This window comes from Schistocerca americana, chromosome 5 (genome assembly GCF_021461395.2).
Source record: "Schistocerca americana isolate TAMUIC-IGC-003095 chromosome 5, iqSchAmer2.1, whole genome shotgun sequence".
Taxonomy (NCBI): Eukaryota; Metazoa; Arthropoda; class Insecta; order Orthoptera; family Acrididae; genus Schistocerca; species Schistocerca americana.
This window is the reverse complement of record NC_060123.1, coordinates 328,776,009-328,795,333: the sequence shown is the minus strand read 5'-3', so window position 1 is coordinate 328,795,333 and position 19,325 is coordinate 328,776,009. Positions and strand designations below refer to the sequence as shown.

At 44.0% G+C, this 19,325-nt stretch overlaps 1 protein-coding gene across 1 annotated transcript in view; it reads right to left on the bottom strand.

Moving 5' to 3' along the window:
• Nucleotides 1–19,325, bottom strand: part of LOC124616344 (band 4.1-like protein 4) — a 621,141-nt gene that overhangs the window by 581,906 nt on the left and 19,910 nt on the right. The window lies entirely within an intron of this gene.

The window sequence follows — 19,325 nt, the reverse complement described above, 5'->3', positions numbered from 1 at the left end:
CGCGCCGCAGTCGTCGCACTGCGGCGCCCTCGGTCGTTGCTGTGGAGAAGCTAACAAGATGAGCCGCGGGTGCGCACGTCACGGCTTCTGTGACCTCAGGCTTCAGCTGCCTCCGTCTAGCCTCTGGAGGAAACACCTTAAAGAATAAGCCGCCCTACGATTCTTTGTTGTTAAAACTGGTTGAAAATGCTTACTCACGAACGGGAAATCCAGCATTCCCCGAGTGGCAGGAGCATTCTCAGAGGATGATTTTCTACTTCCTTTTTATGGTCAAATGTTTGAACAGAGCGAAAACAAGACTGGCTATAAACTACTAACTTACACGATGTGTTTTTGTGCGAATTTTCATAGTTGGTAGCCAAAGAAAACTGGGAAATGGTAAAATGGAGTATGAAATCGACCTGTTTAATTTTGTAAAAAAAGACTATAAATAAATAAATAAATAAAAACAAAAAATTAATTGCTTGAAAGTAATCAGGGTAATACAGAAAAACTTAATTAGTGATATGGAGGAAACTTTTTATAGGAATTTCTTAGCGAAACGAAGAATGGGAAATGTACAAATGGGGTATTAAACTAACCAGTTTTAGTCCTAATTGTGCAGTAACTATCAAATCACAGTAAAAAATGAAACCTGTCTGCTCTCTCTCGATCTATATACTTCTAGTAACAATAGAATATCCATCGATAATTAAACATTTCATGCTCCCTGAATTAAACTTGAAAATAGGTACCATCTTTTAAAAAACAATAAATTTGTTTGTTAAATGATTTGCCTAAAAGTACGAAATAAAACAGATTAGAGAAACATACGCTGCGTCACGCTCGACTCGTGAGCAGCAAAGGAGGTGCCGATTGGGAATGTTTAACTTAGAATCGTAGCATTTTGGATACTAGTAGAGACAACTATGAGATGGAAAGGTTCGCACAAGAGAGAGGAATACGTGACGTACAGCATCAACCACTGAAGAGTGAGGAATCACCGAAAGACACAGTGTCAGACAGGACACGGATGAAGGAAGCAAACTGGCCACGTATTTTTCGCATCAGGTACCCCAGCATTTGCTTTAACAGATTTATGGACGCCACGAGAAGTCTACAAAATGGTTCAAATGGGTGTAAGCACTATGGAACTTAACGTATGAGGTCATCAGTCTCCTAGGCTCAGAACTACTTAACCCTAACTAACCTAAGGACATCACAGACATCCATGCCCGAGCCAGGATTCGATGCTGCGACCGTAGCAGCAGTGCGGTTCCGGACTGAGGCACCTAGAACCGCTCGGCCACACCGGCCGGCGGCTCAGAAGTCTACATCTGCATGGTAGCCCTGCCGAATGCAGCGTACGGAGCTCTGACCCGTCGCCTGAGTGTGGAGCAGCAAACGTGACGGCGTGTATCCCAGGCAGGCCATTCATCTCTGGGAGCGCCTTGTGCTGCGCGCTGCAGATTTCTGCCGGCGTCCGAGCGCTCGTTATCCCGTTAGGCGTCGACGCGCTTCCTGCTGAGACCCATTATTAAGTCGTTTTCCTGCGCTCGCTCTGTCCGCCGTCACTCCGGCCGCTGACAGCGCAGAACGCGGGCCGCGAACCGTTACCTGCTGCCCAGCCGCCAGTCAGCTGGCGTAGCTGCTGCTGCACCTGCTCTCTACCGTTCGTACACTGTTTTGCATAAGAAAAGGTATCCCGGCTGATAACATGCAATGTCTCGCGCAACACTGCGGCTCTTGTACACGGTCCAGTCACAATAACGTGGCCACCCACGTCAATGTGCAATAAGCACTCCCGGACGATTGGTGGAAGCACTAGCAGTAGAGAGTATGTAAAGCGTGTACGGGGCCGCAGTAAACGGTGTACTCACTGTCGTAATGCGGAAACTGGGCGATTTACTTGACCTCCAAAGGGGCATGATCATTGGCTTTCGTGTCAAGAGTGGAAGCATTACCGAATCTGCTAAGTTTGTGAAACTGTTTTCCGGTTTTTAGAACAATGGGTTGGGTTGGGTTGGGTTGTTGGGGGAAGAGACCAAACAGCGAGATCATCGGTCTCATGGGATTAGGGAAGGACGGAGAAGGAAGTTTGCCATGCCCTTTCAAAGGAACCATCCCAGCATTTGCCTGGAGCGATTTAAGAAAATCACGGGAAACCTAAATCAGGATGGTCGGACGCGGGATTGAAACGTCGTCCTCCCGATTGCGAGTCCAGTGTGCTAACCACTGCGCCACCTCGCTCGGTTGTTTGTGAACCGTTCGCGTGCCGCCGTGACTAAAGTATATAGCGCATTGCTAAATGGCGCTATTTAAAACTGGCGCCGAGGCAACTATGGTGTACTACGGCTCTTGCATGACGAATGTTGTGGTGTACCAGGGCCATGCATGACAGGGGTGAACGACGGCTTCGGAGATGTGTACGGGAGAACAGACGTGCAACTATTCGTTGGCTTTTCGCGGATGATGCTGTAGTATACAGAGAAGTTGCAGCATTAGAAAATTGTAGCGAAATGCAGGAAGATCTGCAGCGGATAGGCACTTGGCGCAGGGAGTGGCAACTGACCCTTAACATAGACAAATGTAATGTATTGCGAATACATAGAAAGAAGGATCCTTTATTGTATGATTATATGATAGCGGAGCAAACACTGGTAGCAGTTACTTCTGTAAAATATCTGGGAGTATGCGTACGGAACAATTTGAAGTGGAATGACCATATAAAATTTATTGTTGGTAAGGCGGGCACCAGGTTGAGATTCATTGAGAGAGTCCTTAGAAAATGTAGTTCATCAACAAAGGAGGTGGCTTACAAAACACTCGTTCGACCTATACTTGAGTATTGCTCATCAGTGTGGGATCCATACCAGATCGGGTTGACGGAGGTGATAGGGAAGATCCAAAGAAGAGCGGCGCGTTTCGTCACATGGTTATTTGGTAAGCGTGATAGCGTTACGGAGATGTTTAGCAAACTCAAGTGGCAGACTCTGCAAGAGAGGCGCTCTGCATCGCGGTGTAGCTTGCTGTGCAGGTTTCGAGAGGGTGCGTTTCTGGATGAGGTATCGAATATATTGCTTCCCCCAACTTATACCTCCCGAGGAGATCACGAATGTAAAATTAGAGAGATTCGACCGCGCACGAAGGCTCTCCGGCAGTCGTTCTTCCCGCGAACCATACCGACTGGAGCAGGAAGGGTAGGTAATGACAGTGGCACGTAAAGTGCCCTCCGCCACACACCGTTGGGTGGCTTGCGGAGTATAAATGTAGATGTAGATGTAGAACGTTTGAGCAACTGACTGCCCAGGTGAACAAATGGGCTACCAACAGTGCCTCCTCAACGATCGTTCAGCGAACGTTGCTGCATGTGGGCATCTCCAGCAGGCGCCTGCTTCACGCACTCGCGTTGACTGGTGTTCATCGACGACGAAGGCTGCACTTTGCACGTCAGTAGCCCGACTGGCTGAGTCGCGATAGTTCGCCTTTTGAGATAAATCACATTTTAAGCTCCATCGAACAAAAGACGTCTAAAAGCTAAAGGTCCATGCCGTAGGTGGGTGCTTCTTGGTAAGGGGAATGTTTTCGTGGCATTCCCTGAGTGGTCTCGTCATTCAGGAAGGCACAACGAAGCAACGCAAGTATGGATTTATCCTTGGGAACCATGTCCACTCCTACACGCAGTTTTTCTTCTCGGTGCAATGAAATCCGTGAGGAGAACAATGCGACGTGTCACACAGCACACAGTGTACGTGAGTGGTTCGAAAAGTACCAAGATGCGTTTACCGTACTCCCTGGCGACCAAACTCCCCCGATTTAAGCCGAATCGAGAATCTGTGGGACCACCCTGGCCGGGCTGTGCCCACTGTACTGGAGCCTGCATGGCTCCACATACCTGTCGGTGCCTTTCAGAACGTCACTTACACTCTCCCTGCACGTCCACACTGGAAAAGGTGGTTATTCAGGATTTTGACTTTAAAGTGACTGAACAGTGTATCTGAACAGAAAACCTGTGGAATGGAGAATATGAGTTCCTGAGGTAACCATTTTTCTCTTGGAAAGCATCATGAACATTTATTCCTGCACGAGTACTCTAATTTCACCAGGTACGAGTGACCTTCTCCGCGTGTGACAGCAAGGGAAAATGACTGCCAGTAACTCCATTCACCGGTGCTGAAGGGTGTAGTAGAGCTGGTATTTCTTGTGAACTATTCAACATATGTGTGCACGTCTTTCATTGAGATAGCCCCAAGTCGCACTCTGTAGGTTTCATTAAGTGCTACTTGATTTCAACAGTCGCTGTTTCCCTTGCAGACAATGCGTGCTCTCACTAATATCTGTGTTTTCAGCAATGGCTGAACTAATGCAACAGCGATGAGTGTTTAGGGAATGCTGCACAACGTGAGAACAGTAGTAAGAGGTGAGATAGGCCTTAAGTTCACAAGAAGGCTTCTTGTTCGTGTCAACAGAGAGTACTCCACAGTTAGTCAGCTCATTAGACATTTCCCGTGGGCGGACCAGGCAAGTTATATCTAGAAAATGAATTATACCAAACTGTGTGCAACTTGAATAGTGGAACGGAACTTCCTGGGAGAGTATATTTGCTGAAGTGGACCTGCACCTGGAACCCTGCCTTTCGCAGGAAAAGCTCTTACCAGCAGAGCTATGTAGGCGTGACTTACAACCTGCCCTCAGACGATATGGCTGAAGTGGAAACCTGAAGGAATAACCACAGCTTAACCGAGACCGCGCAGGCCACCTGCACTGACGGACTGGATCGTCAAGCATTCCGGAGAGTGATTTTAAAAATTTCACATGAAATCGTTGTCCGGTTAGCGCAACGACAATACGAGGGACTTAAGAAAAATGGGGTTCAGTAATTGAGTAGTTCCTCATAAGCCACACATTTCTGTAGTCCGACGTTTCTGGTGGTGTAAAGAGAGACGCAACTGGACAGTGAGTGAGGGAAACGAGTGATTTGAAGAAACTCATTAGACTACGTGGTAGACCGGTGGGAGGATATGGGTTTTTGCGAATACCTGGAGAACATTACAGGGTTATTACAAATGATTGAAGCGATTTCACAGCTCTACAATAACTTTATTATTTGAGATATTTTCACAATGCTTTCCACACACATACAAAAACTCAAAAAGTTTTTTTAGGCATTCACAAATGCTCGATATGTGCCCCTTTAGTGATTCGGCAGACATCAAGCCGATAATCAAGTTCCTCCCACACTCGGCGCAGCATGTCCCCATCAATGAGTTCGAAAGCATCGTTGATGCGAGCTCGCAGTTCTGGCACGTTTCTTGGTAGAGGAGGTTTAAACACTGAATCTTTTACATAACCCCACAGAAAGAAATCGCATGGGGTTAAGTCGGGAGAGCGTGGAGGCCATGACATGAATTGCTGATCATGATCTCCACCGCGCCGAAAATTCAAAGCGTTTGACTTTGTCATCGGGTGTCAGTGCTTGTAGCAATTGTAAATGGTAAGGCTTCTGCTTTAGCCTTTTCCGTAAGATTTTCCAAACCGTCGGCTGTGGTACGTTTAGCTCCCTGCTTGCTTTATTCGTCGACTTCCGTGGGCTACGCGTGAAACTTGCCCGCACGCGTTCAACCGTTTCTTCGCTCACTGCAGGCCGACCCGTTGATTTCCCCTTACAGAGGCATCCAGAAGCTTTAAACTGCGCATACCATCGCCGAATGGAGTTAGCAGTTGGTGGATCTTTGTTGAACTTCGTCCTGAAGTGTCGTTGCAATGTTGTGACTGACTGATGTGAGTGCATTTCAAGCACGACATACGCTTTCTCGGCTCCTGTTCCCATTTTGTCTCACTGCGCTCTCGAGCGCTCTGGCGGCAGAAACCTGAAGTGCGGCTTCAGCCGAACAAAACTTTATGAGTTTTTCTACGTATCTGTAGTGTGCCGTGACCATTTGTCAATGAATGGAGCTACAGTGAATTTATGAAATCGCTTCAATCATTTGTAATAGCCCTGTATTTGTCATCATGTGTAGCTCCAACAGTCAAACACGGAGGAGGTTGTGTTACAATAGATCTATGTATTTCTAACTTTTTGCGGTGGGTGCGTTGAATTGACGAAACGTCTACAGGCTGAAGTTTTACGAGACCCATGAGCTGCAGGCTCTCAGTAATTACCATAATTCATAGTTATATCTCGAGTAGGCCGCAATGGCGGCTAAATAGATATAGTCCAAGACGGTTATTTCTGTTTATACAACAAGACTCAGTCACACTTCCACATGGAAACCTATTAATAACATATTAATGAGATTAGTGGCATCAAATAACAGAACATGTGTCAACCCTTGAGCGAAATTAAGTAGTTATTCTCACTAGTAGAAATTTACGTTGATACACACATCTCAAAAGATTAAGACAAGGGGGAGGAAAGGTAAAGAAGGAAGTGAGAAAGATGTGTGTCAGACAAAAGAAGGATATTGCTTTACAAAGCCAACTTGGTTTCACGTACATGGCTCTTTTCTTCACCACGCATAGCACACGTCATATCTGCTCTTAATAAATAATTCTACTAAAAAGGCAAAAAGAGAAAAATAGTAATATGTCGCAGTAGGTATGGGAGCGTTTACCGTGCTTGGGATGTGGTTCCCTCACTGCCCTTAAGGAAAAGCTTAATGTGGAAGAAAGCGAAATCATTTTACAGCATTGTCTGTTATGTACAGTGAAGGAATAGTTCGGAGACGATGACCGCTTGTATCAGCATGAAATAGCACTCTGTCATAATATACCATCTGTGAGGCACAGGTTTGTGGATAATACAATTCCTGAGATAGACTTGCCAACCCAAGTCACCGAGTTAAACCCACCAGAACATCTTTGAGATGAGTTAGAACGTCGTTTTCACTTCAGACCGTAGAGTCCAACATCACTACCTTCTCTGACTACTACGTTTCAGGAAGAGTGGGCTGGCATTCCTCCATAGACGTTCAGACAACTTCTTGCTCGTGTCCCCAGCGGAGCTGAAGCCTTCACAGAAGCGATGGGCTGGTACACCCCACATTAACGTTCACTAATAGGCGTCCGGATACTTTGGTGAGAGAGTGTAAGGTGCGGCAGCAGTAGCGCCAGACGTTTCGCGTACAGCTCGCCAACGTCTCCATCTCGGCGGGATGTGAGACGCGGCGTACCTGCACACCCATCTGTCGGCAAGCAGCTGCTGAATTCTTAAGGCAGCCGAAGGCGGGCGTGGCGGGCGCAGCTCAGGGATTCATTGCGACCTGTTGACTCTGGCGCCTTGAAAGGGCTGCCGCCTCCAGCTAGCAGCCACCCGCACACGTCCTCTCCCTTCTTCTGACAGCGAAGTTACACACACACACACACAAAAAAAAAAAAAAAAATCCCACAGTTCGACAGCTTTCATACTGATGCTCCCGTTTCTCGTTGTAAGTTTCTTTAAGACTCTGGTAAATTACAACTTCAGTACGAGAAAGTGTAACAGCATCAGCATTAATACTAATAAGACCTAAGTAACTTCTTGTTATTACATCAAATTTTTGAGGCGTTCGTGTCCACTTGTTGACATACTTCGTTTTGCTTCTTTTGTCGCGATCTACGGGCGAGATCTGTTTAATGACTTTTCTAAAGTTTTCGTATGCCCATTTTAGTGATCGATTATCTGTAGATCTTTAGCCGTTCACTTACGTAATAAAACTAAACACCTGCAGCTGTCGTTTTGATGTTATTTTATAATATTACGACAGTTTCTGTGACTCAATACACCATCTTCATGGCGAAACTGACGCCGAGGGGGTGAACTGTCGTATACACGATCACATCAATGGCCAAAATCTATCAACCGGCTTCTGTAGAAAATTGTAACAGCGATGTTGTATCTACAACCATCAATTACCAACTTGGAGTTTTACTTCAGCTCCCAGCTCTGCCAGCAGACCTTAAGTTAAGTGGGACATCAAGGTCGACGGAGTATTATATCTTTTTAAAATTTACGTTGATCATCTTTATCCCCCGCCCCCAAACCCATCTTATATGTACAGCGGACATAATCTGAAGCTTCTCTAGAAATCACCCACCTTCAAATAGAATACATTGTTTGGTGGAAAATCGCCTTTAAACATTTTGTGGGAAACACAAGCACTTCAAACAAACATGGTGAACTGTGCGTCACTTTCTGAATCACAGAGTGAGAATACGGATAAACGTGTCAGCAGAACATGAAGTATTGTTCAGAGCATGTCAATGATGTAAGGCGCCCAGGTCAATACTAAATTTTCTTTTTTTTTTAGTAGCTCTGTTTCACGCCTCCGACATAGCTATTAGAGACTATTGCAAGACATGTTAGCGTGCTGTTGACAAGCGTAGGTACACTATCGGCTACGATTCAACCGTAATACACATCTTAATCATGCAGACTAATATTCATCAGGTTCCTCTAGTTCTGTTGTCTCAGGTGTATTTCGTACTTTCAGTATATTCCAGTCTCAAAATACGTGCTAATTAAGGTATCGCATATTTTATCACTTCTTCTTGCAAGCTTACTTCTATGCAAAATACAGCCGAGTATTTACACGATCACTCTTTTTACTTTAATGCGCGAGGAACACACAAGAATAGCCGGCTTGCACAAACACCGCCACACGTGTAACGAGAGGGCTAAATAAAAAAAAAAAAAAAAAAAAAAAAAGGAAGAACGATGTACACTTTTTCTGGGAGAACAGAAAAAAAGTAAATTGGCGAATTTCCGGAGCAATTACTGAATTTTAGTCACCTATTTGTTTCTTTGTGATTGCCATCGTGTCACCCACGCAGACCGTAATTGTAGCCGTTTCCGCTACCGGAAAAAGGCGCTTCATTTTAGAGACGTGTTCCTCACGCTGCCTACAACAGCCTTGTCTGGCTTTAATTACCACGGCCTGTTCTCTGATTTGTATCAGCTGCGGTGTGCCTGGATGACGTAAGTAAGTGTACAGTAAACAGCAACCGTAGACACGACGCTAGTACGAGAGAGACAACTGTAAATTGTATTAGTAACATTGCCGAAGTCAACGCACAGACGGCCGAGTTATTCACGGCGTAAGCGCCGTGTCTCAGGATGACCTTGTGATTCGTTTCTGTGGCGGACTGTCTGACGGTGGCGGTATAAATCGCCACATGTATCGCAGCTGTAAACATCAGGGTGACTAGTCGAACCTCGGCCAGAATTTGAATTGTAGCTCAATTGATCCATATTTTCTCATATTTGAATTCAGCTGTACTGAAATGATCAAGATGTAGGTTGCTGTGGCTAGCGTGTTGGAATTGTGGGCGTCTGAGCTCTTCAAGTATTGTTCGCATGAGCAGTTATTTGAATTATTTTGTAATCTCTATCAGGTAACTTGAACAGCTCTTGTTTGAATCATTTTGTAACCATTGTTGCTAACTTTAAGATTGAGCACGTCGCTTTGGGTAGCGGGGAAGATTTTAAGACAATACAGTTTTTACAAGAAAGTTAGAGACAACTATATTACCCTTTTTTATGATGGGTCTTTTAAGTTCCTGCCAGAGAACGGAAGCCGTCAAAAGTGCAGTTTGGAAGATCATGGTGCATAAGGCAAGACGTTAGTGAGCTGAATGGTTTCATTAATTAATTGAATATTATTAAGATGTGTTCAGATCAACTCTATAATAGTGTAATTTGAAAGAGAGCTTTTGTTCAGTACAATAATGCTTTAAATTTTTATTGTATTCTAAGTGCTTGATGTTTTTATTGGGTTTTAGAGCTAAGGTATGTAGTAACTTATTACTAATCATACATGTAACAAAATATCTTTTTCAAAACTTCGTATTTTCTGAAGATAACTGGCCTTGTTAGTAACCTTACTTGTAGCTATTGAAGGTGTGAACAGGCAGTTAGAATTTACTGGAAAACAAAAACGTATTTTGAAAGAAATTGTATTTTAGGTGAGCAAATCCGCCAGAATTGACCACATCCCAGTTAACAAATTTTCTGCAATCGTTCCAAACAGACTCTTGTAAATGATTTTCGCTGCTTGTCTGTGAACATTAGAACGTGCCGAACTTTGGGTACTACAAATGACGCTAGTTAGTATTCATTGATATACCGGTATTAACGGTTCTACTGAAATCAATGACCTCCAAGATGATACATATTTTCATCGGCGGCACTTTATGATGAAATGGACATGGTGATTAGGTAATTCCACTTGTCATCACGGACAAAAAATGGGAATGTAGACAACAAGGAGATAACGTTGCAGCGCTGAAAAGCGGCATCATACAGTCACCGGTACAACACAAAAGCGCATTACATGGTAATCAGAATGGAGCTTATACCTTGTTATGTCGGAATAGTAGGCGAGCGTGTAATTTTTAAAACCACAAACATCCTTGCAACAGCTGCAAAATTTATAGCGAATTATAGCGCTTCATTCCATCTCACTGGAGTGGCTGTTAATGGAGGGGAAACTAGCCTCATGAAGTCCAGTAAGGTAGAATTGATTAGTAATTACGATGCACAGCCAGAGTATAGACATAATAATTATGCTGCTGAGAACTCCAGTGAAGCGCTTGTCACTTACAGACTTGTCACTTTAAATACAAACCTGTCACTCTAAACTACGGAAGAAAGTGAGTAGAACTTACTATTACGATTTGGTGAGACACCGTTTACGGCTACATTACTACCGTGTAGAGTGAAGAGTGGAAGCGCTTTTAAGAGAACTAGTAAATAACTGATAGGATGCTATGGACATTTTCTTAAAAACTGATGTATAAATATTTATATCTTCTTGAAGGTAAGAAAGCACTAGAGCATTGATTTAGAAGCTGAAACATCATCCCGAAAACAGGTGCGGTTAAGTGACTGTAATTTACTTACTGAGTTGTTAATTTCGTAATATTTTACATAAAAATCGTTAAGGAAACATTTTCTGTACCAATACTGTGTAAAATTAGGCCTGCTTTCGTAGCGTAAGCTAGTGTGGGAATCATTTACGCGAATTAACGAACAATAATCTTCCATAAGTACAGCACAAGGTGGCTTTATCCACGAGGTTTGGAGTGTAATTCCAGGATGACGAAGCTCCTAAACACCCTTGTCGTAAGTGGACAGATCAGTTAAATTGAGATTACCAATTATGAATGACGTAAAACACCGCTACGGTTTATCATATGAAATACATGGTGATTCAGATGCCGCTGCCGCTGTAGTTTTATGCAACTCTCAATGTTATAGCTGGCCTTCATAAACTACGCGCGATATTTCCATATTTTCCCTCTATCTACACGCAATTAGTTCTACAGAAAAAAAACTGAACAGGTACTTTTCGTCCGAAATTTAATGTAGTTAAATTTTAAACAGGGTCACGTTTTCGCTAGAGGATTTATTCAAGAGAAACGTACAAAAGTGACCTTCAAACACACTCTCACTCCCACACACAGGCCCCACCGATCAGGATTTCTAGTACGTTGTTCCTGGCACTCCCTCCTACAACTGTACAAATATATGCGACAACACGAAATATTTCCCACATTCGACCTTTTTCGGTCTTCACCGACTGGCCGTATTACGCCACCGGCTTAGTCGACCACTTACAAATTGTAAAATTGACGTTTTTGTAAATTTTACAAGACAGTTTTGTGAACTTTAACAGTATAAAATAAACATTTACATAATTGTATTCGTAAGGCCTTTTCACTGCGTAACTACTGTGCTTGTAAGGGTTAAGTTTGGATCGAACTGTCAACGTAATTTGTATTAGTGCATCGTTTACAAAAACAGGTTTAAATTAATAATGTCAACGAAGTAGCCGATGCTGGTGGCGTAATAGCCGAGTCAATAGAGACCAAAAAATTTCGAATATCGGGAATAGCTCGTGCAGTCGACACTTTTTGTACAGAACGATATCATATAGCAGCGCCTGTGTTATTCCGATTTACGATGCAAATTTCCTTTGGACGTGCATGCATGTCCAAAGGAACAGGCACTGCGGCAATTATAGCCGTTATGAAATACATCAAATCCATTCCCAAATATGGGCAAACATCTGATGTAGAATGGAATGACGACAATGAAAATTTGCGCCGGGCTGGGGCTCGAACCCGGATTTCCCGTTTATCGCGAGCCAGTCATCTTATCATTTGACTATCCGAGCACGACTCACGGCAGACCCAAACTTGCATATGTTGCCAACCATACGTCTACAACCTATACTCGCACATCCATTATGTATATTGGCGCACAGGAGAGACATTTTACTTGAAAGTCGCTTGCCCGGTGGCGGCGGATAAATACGATGCAGATTTCCTTTGGACATGCATTTGAATGAAACAAGTTCTTCATTAAGTAAGTGTAAATACTCTTATGGACAACTCTATTTACTGTTGATTGAATTTCTGAACTCTTTAATGGCTGGGTTCGTACGAAAACTTTTCAGGCGTTTGAGCGTTCCACAGCTGGTAGATTCTTGACCGTCAGAAGCGATGCCGCTGGTGATTCACGTTTTTCTTTGCTGAGACGGAAATACACGGATACACAGAAATACAGTCGGTGACTGTGGCAAGGTGAGTCGTACAGCAGTTATTTTCCACCTGTTTGCCTTTAGAGTTCCTTAATATTCAAATTAACAACACCTGTGCTACTTCGCACTTACGTCATAACGAAGCATTATCCTCCTCGACTCGCATCAGCATAAAGCCAAATAGGACCTGTACTTTCTATTAAGTGTTGTGTTGTATATCTCCTTCTTTCAGTCCCAGTGATATCCACTTTTGGAAATATTCATTTTCTTCTACAGTTCTACATGGGATCTGTTATTTTTGTATTTGTAGCTCCGTCCATACTTTTTTTTCTTATCTATTCCTGTGAACCCCATGCAGTTTTCAAAAACCTACTTTATCTTGTTTCTGCCATCTTTTAAACCAGGAAATTTTATATCTCGCTACCGCACCATAGAGGAGCTATGGGTTTTTCAGACTTGCTGTCGTGCTAACAGACTGATGAAAGTTTCTTATTTAAGCATTAAGTTTGTACAGTACAGTACAAATTTCTTGAACCAGTGGTTTCTGATCCTAACGTCCAAAATAGATTCGATCCTGTTAACTACGGCACTTTTTTCAGCCTTAGAATATTTTGTAAAGGAGTCAGATCCGTTGAGAAATTGTTCAAATTGAGCAAATAAGCTGAAAGTAAAATTGCTTAAGTGAATGAGGTGGTGGCAAGTCAAAATGTGTCAAGCGCAAACGAGACTCTGCTTTCGTAACGCTTCCGAACGAAACGGAATAGAAATTACAGAGAATGATACCAAATTAGTTATCAGATATGAATAACCAACATCACAAAACTTGTGCATGATTTTGGTAACACTCTGTCCTCTGTCTTCAATCTTCATCTTCCCGCCAACGAGTACGGTTCCCAGAGAATTTGCGCGATCTGTGCTGTAAGTGAAATAGCCCGGAGGTTCAGTTTCGTAGTGTATCTGTTTCCTGTAGCTTTGATAACCGCTAATAAATTTTATCTGGACACTAGAACTTGGCAGTTTTAGGTAAGGGATGCTGGGAACTACAGTTGCGTAAAATACCGGTGAGGTCGGGTTTGAACTTCCGCTTTTACTGCACTGCCAACCTCAGCAAGTAACTGAGCTGTATCTGTTACTAAATGCTTTGTGCACTTCGCTTTGCACTGTGTTGTAAGCTGCTCGTTGATTTCTTTACACATTCTGTAATAAGTTAAGACACTAATCCTGATCCATGTCAGGGTTCGAGTACGACCCCTAAATCGTTTGTTTACAGTCGTGGTCAACTGCCACGTGCAGTTCAGATGCTAAATGGGGTCGCTCATCTATTGTTAGATGCGCCATATGCTACGGCCTCTCGACCAGTCTGACGTCACATAGTTATGATCAGTTATTTGTTACGGGGTATCAAGTGAAATCTGTGACTGAACGGAGGACTTTCTAGCAAGGAAGACGCAGCACATTATGGTCACATAGGCTCAGTCATGGGCAAAGCAGGTAGCAGATTTTGGTTTATTGGTAGAATACTGGGAAAAAGCAGTCAGTCTACAAAGGAGACTGCTTGCCAATCACTCGTGCAACCGGTTGTAGAATATTTCTCAAGTGTGTGGGGCCGTACCAAATAGAACTAACAGTGGATATTGAATGTACACAGAGAAAGGCAGCACGATTGGTCATAGGATTCTTTGACTCGTGGGAGAATGTCACAGAGATACCGAAGAAATTGAACTGGCAGACCCTTGAAGATAGACGTAAACTATCCCGATACAGTCTAGTTACAGACATTCAACAACCGGCTTTGAATGATGACGCTAGATGTATACGACTACTACATCCCCTAGCTACCGCTCACATAGGTATCTTGAGGACAAGATTAGATTAATTACCGCACACCCAGAGGAATCTAAGGATTAATTCTTCCCACGCTCCATATGTGAATGGCACGGGTACAATGGGACGTTCACTCTGCCATGCACTTCAGTGGTTTGCAGAGTATAGATGTATATGTAGATCAGTCGCCACAGTACGGCGCACGTAACAGTAACTTCATTACTCTTCGGCCAAAAGAGTCCGTCCGATTGACACCTGGGGCTACTTCCTTCATCCACCAAAAATAATTCGCAGGTTGACATCTTTCCGCCGCTCGCAGATAAATTTGGACGCACAGCTTCACTCAGCCAGTTGTTTCAGTTCAGCAGTTACCGACCGATTTCATGCCAAACAGTTATCTACATTTGCCGCACTGGTAGCTCGGAAGCTGTCAGTGAGTGATTACCGGATGGTCAATGCCGTGTGACCAAGTGTTTGTCTTTATTCGAGGCTGGGCTACAAAATGTTGAACATCAGTTCAGACTGACAACTACCAGATGGTTAGTCAAGGTCCACTGAGGTAGTCACACACCTGACCAGTCGCAGTGCACTAATTGACGTGTCAACACGAGCTTGGACATAAGAAGCAGAGCATTATTGGTGAAGCTCTATTATCAAAACAACAGTAATGCTGCAGCCGGACTTCGAAAATATCGCTGGCTAGAAGGATTACGGAAGGGTTCTCTTTCTCCAGCTGCTGTGCGGAGCATGATGAAAAAGTTCTAATCAACTGGAGAACTGGGCGTCGCTCCGGGAAGGGTCCGACGACCGGTTGCACCACAGGTGGTCGATGAAGTCGCTGTTGCTGTACCAGACAGCGCTGCGCGCAGTTCCCGATTGTCAGGCAGTGCCCGTGCTACCTCACGACAGTTGAACATCCCGTGACCCACTATCTGGAAGGTGCTTCGAACCATTCTCAAATGGTTTCCGTACAAGATCCATATCGTACAGCACCTAGCACCACAGGAGGCACAATGACGTTGACTTTCTCGCAAGGATTGTAATTGGCGAAGGCTGGCCCTGGAGCATCCTATGGATAGACGAAGCTCATTTTTCTCTGACGCATGAGATGAACACACAGAATAAGAGAATGTGGGGATCTTCATCTCCAGTCACTGTTCCTCTGTACAGTGAACGTGTCACCGTATGGTGTGGCTTCACGGCTACGTTCGTCATTGGCCCATTCTGTTTTGAACAGGCTGGCGCTCAAGGACCAAAGACGTTTAGTGCGACTGACCAGCGTTACTGCGATATGCCTCGCCTGCATGTCATACCCGCCCTTCAGGAGAGAGACGAATTGAACGCAACAGTTTTCATGCAAGATTGGGCCCCACCGCACATCGCTCGTGATTTTCACCTGTTTTTCCGAAACACGTTTGGAAAAGATCGAATTATCAGCCGACCGTTTCCAAATGCTTGCCCGGCACGACCACCTGATCTCACTCCCTGTGATTTCTGTTTGTGGGGCTACCTGAAGAACAGGGTTTAAGAGGGGAACATTCACACATGCGCTGATCTGCAGCGCAGCTTAAATCAAAAGATGTAGCCAGCATACCAGGGACATGCTTCTTTCTGCTGTGCACAACGCAATCCTGAGCTTTTTGACTCTTCTTCACACTGGTGGGCACCATATTGAGCCCCATTTGTAGCAGTAATAGTACTGATACGTAATGGTACGATGTACCCAGCGGCACATTAAAAGTGTTTCAGTTGAACTGATTCTGCATTGCTGCTCTTTTTCGTAACCTTGACATTAATGCTATCAAATTTCATCCTCGTACGGGAAATAGTTTCCGTGTTATAACGTGTTAAATAGGAAAAGTTTAATTATACTCACTCGGTACAACAATAACAACAAAAAAGTCCAGCATTACATCACCTTTCCCTCGCGCAACTGTCTTGCATATCGAACGCAGTGTATAGGGCTTCGAGATCACGAAAGAAAGAACTTTCATTTGACTACATTATTTGTGTGATCGACGATCTCTTACCCACGGTTGCTTAGAACGTTCTGAAACATCAATGGTTGTAGAGCTGTGGCTTTCACTCGGTACCGTCTGCCCGTCAGTGGGCTAGCTTGTGCGGTCGGTCAGCGTCTGCTCCAGTCAGCAGCCATGTAAAGGGGCCCATTCACTGAGGGACCGGTCTGAGGCAGTGGCCAACCAGAGAAGGCCGCCTGTGTGCGGGGCCGAGTCGGCGGTCAGGTCCGCAGTCTGTTCCGTCTGCAGACCCAATTAGCACAGCGGCCGCGCTGCGCTGCGCTGCTGCAGTGGCCACACACGGCCGCTCGACACGGGGCCGTGGAGGGCTGTCTGTGTGTTTCCTACGGAGATGTAATGCAATTTCGGCTCAGACTCCGAAACGAACGAACTTCCTATTGAAATTGCACCTGCGCCTCCAGTAATTTTGAAATGGTGCTTTAACCAAAGACGAAAGTTCAGAGCATATACCTCAAAAATCAAAACATCTTTGCCTCAGGATTTCGGTTGGAGTAGAGTTTGGTTGATAGCTGTACACACGTGGGCTCTTAACTACGTATTCTCACTCATTAATATAAAACTTACAACGCAGAGCCAACGCATACACACACAAGGCAAGCACTTCCACACGATTTTCGAAATTAGTTACTTTCTGATATAATAATATAAATGTCGTAAAAATAAATTCTCGTTCCACTATAACAAGATAATTAAAAATTGAAAGGGGCAAGAAACAACGCACAATAAAAAACGTAACCCAAGAGATTTATGAGACAGGCGAAGTACCCTCAGACTTCAAGAAGAATATAATAATTCCAATCCCAAAGAAAGCAGGTGTTGACAGATGTGAAAATAACCGAACTATGAGTTTAATAAGTCACAGATGCAAAATACTAACGCGAATTCTTTACAGACGAGTGGAAAAACTGGTAGAAGCCGACCTCGGGGAAGATCAGCTTGGATTCCGTAGAAATATTGGAACACTTGAGGCAAAACTGACCTTACGACTTATCTTAGAAGAAAGATTAAGGAAAGGCAAACCTACGTTTCTAGCATTTGTAGACTTAGAGAAAGCTTTTGACAATGTTGACTGGAATACTCTCTTTCAAATTCTAAAGGTGACAGGGGTAAAATACAGGGAGGGAAAGGCTATTTACAATTTGTACAGAAACCAGATGGCAGTTATAAGAGTCGAGGGGCATGAAAGGGAAGCAGTGGTTGGGAAGGGAGTGAGACAGGGTTGCAGCCTCTCCCCAATGTTATTCAATCTGTATATTGAGCAAGCAGTAAAGGAAACAAAAGAAAAATTCGGAGTAGGTATTAAAATCCATGGAGAAGAAATAAAAACCTTGAGGTTCGCCGATGACATTGTAATTCTGTCAGAGACAGGAAAAGACTTGGAAGAGCAGTTGAACGGAATGGACAGTGTCTTGAAAGGAGGATATAAGACGAACATCAACAAAAGCAAAACGAGGATAATGGAATGTAGTCGAATTAAGTCGGGTGATGCTGAGGGAATTAGATTAGGAAATGAGACACTTGAAGTAGTAAAGGAGTTTTACTATTTGGGGAGCAAAATAACTGATGATGGTGGAAGTAGAGAAGATATAAAATGTAGACTGGCAATGGCAAGGTAAGCGTGAAAAATTTCTTAACATCGAGTATAGATTTAAGTGTCAGGAAGTCGTTTTTGAAAGTATTTGTATGGAGTGTAGCCATGTATGGAAGTGAAACATGGACAATAAATAGTTTGGACAGGAAGAGAATAGAAGCTTTCGTAATGTGGTGCTACAGAAGAATGCTGAAGATTAGATGGGTAGATCATATAACTAATGAGGAGGTATTGAATAGAATTGGGGAGAAGAGGAGTTTATGGCACAACTTGACGAGAAGAAGGAACTGGTTGGTAGGACATGTTCTTTGAGGCATCAAGGGATCACAAATTTAGCATTGGAGGGCAGCATGGAGGGTAAAAAGCGTAGAGGGAGACCAACAGATGAATACACTAAGCAGATTCAGAAGGATGTAGGTTGCAGTAGGAACTGGGAGATGATGAAACTTGCACAGGACAGGGTAGCATGGAGAGCTGCATCAAACCAGTCTCAGGACTGAAGACCACAACAACAACAACAACAACAACAACCCAGGAGATATATGTACATCTTATGCAGAAGAAATATTGATTCGCCTCACTTAAAACAAGTTTGCAGAAAACCGCGAGAACAACACTTGCTCATTTGGCAGCACAACAAACACCTAATTATAACCAACACCTTAATTCACACCAGATAGGCAACCCACACGAACAATACAATCTACGCTGACACACAGACTATAACATACAATCACCAATAAGGGTACATAGAGAGGCAACAACCTCACTGAAGCTTGTCAGTAGGATGCAACTATATGACACCATGGGCTCACCGTGCTTTATCAAATAAAGTTCGATTATAACACAACTAGAGCACAGCATGGACAACAGTGCAGTTGTTGTCGTAATGCCGAAACTGAGCGATTTAGCTGAGGTCCAAAAGAGTACGATCATTGTCTTTCGGGCCTAGGATGGAAGCATTTCCGAAACGGCTAAGTTTGTAACCTGTTTGCGTGTCGCCGTGGTTATAGTAAAGCGTCCTTTGTAAAACGGCGCTACCAAGAACCGCCACCGAAGTACTAGTGGTGCCCGAAGGGCCATAGACGACAACGGTGAACGACGACTGCGGAGATGTGAATGGGCGACTAGATATGGAACAGTTGAGCAAACGGCCGTCCAGAAGAACCAAGGGGTTTCCAACAATGTTTCCTCAACGATCGTTCGCGAACGTTGCTGCGTATGGACCTCCGCAGCAGGCTAAAAATGCTTCAAATGGCTCTGAGCACTATGGGACTTACTTTTTAGGTCATCAGTCCCTTAGAACTTAGAACTACTTAAACCTAACTAACCTAAGGACATCACACACATCCATGCCCGAGACAGGATTCG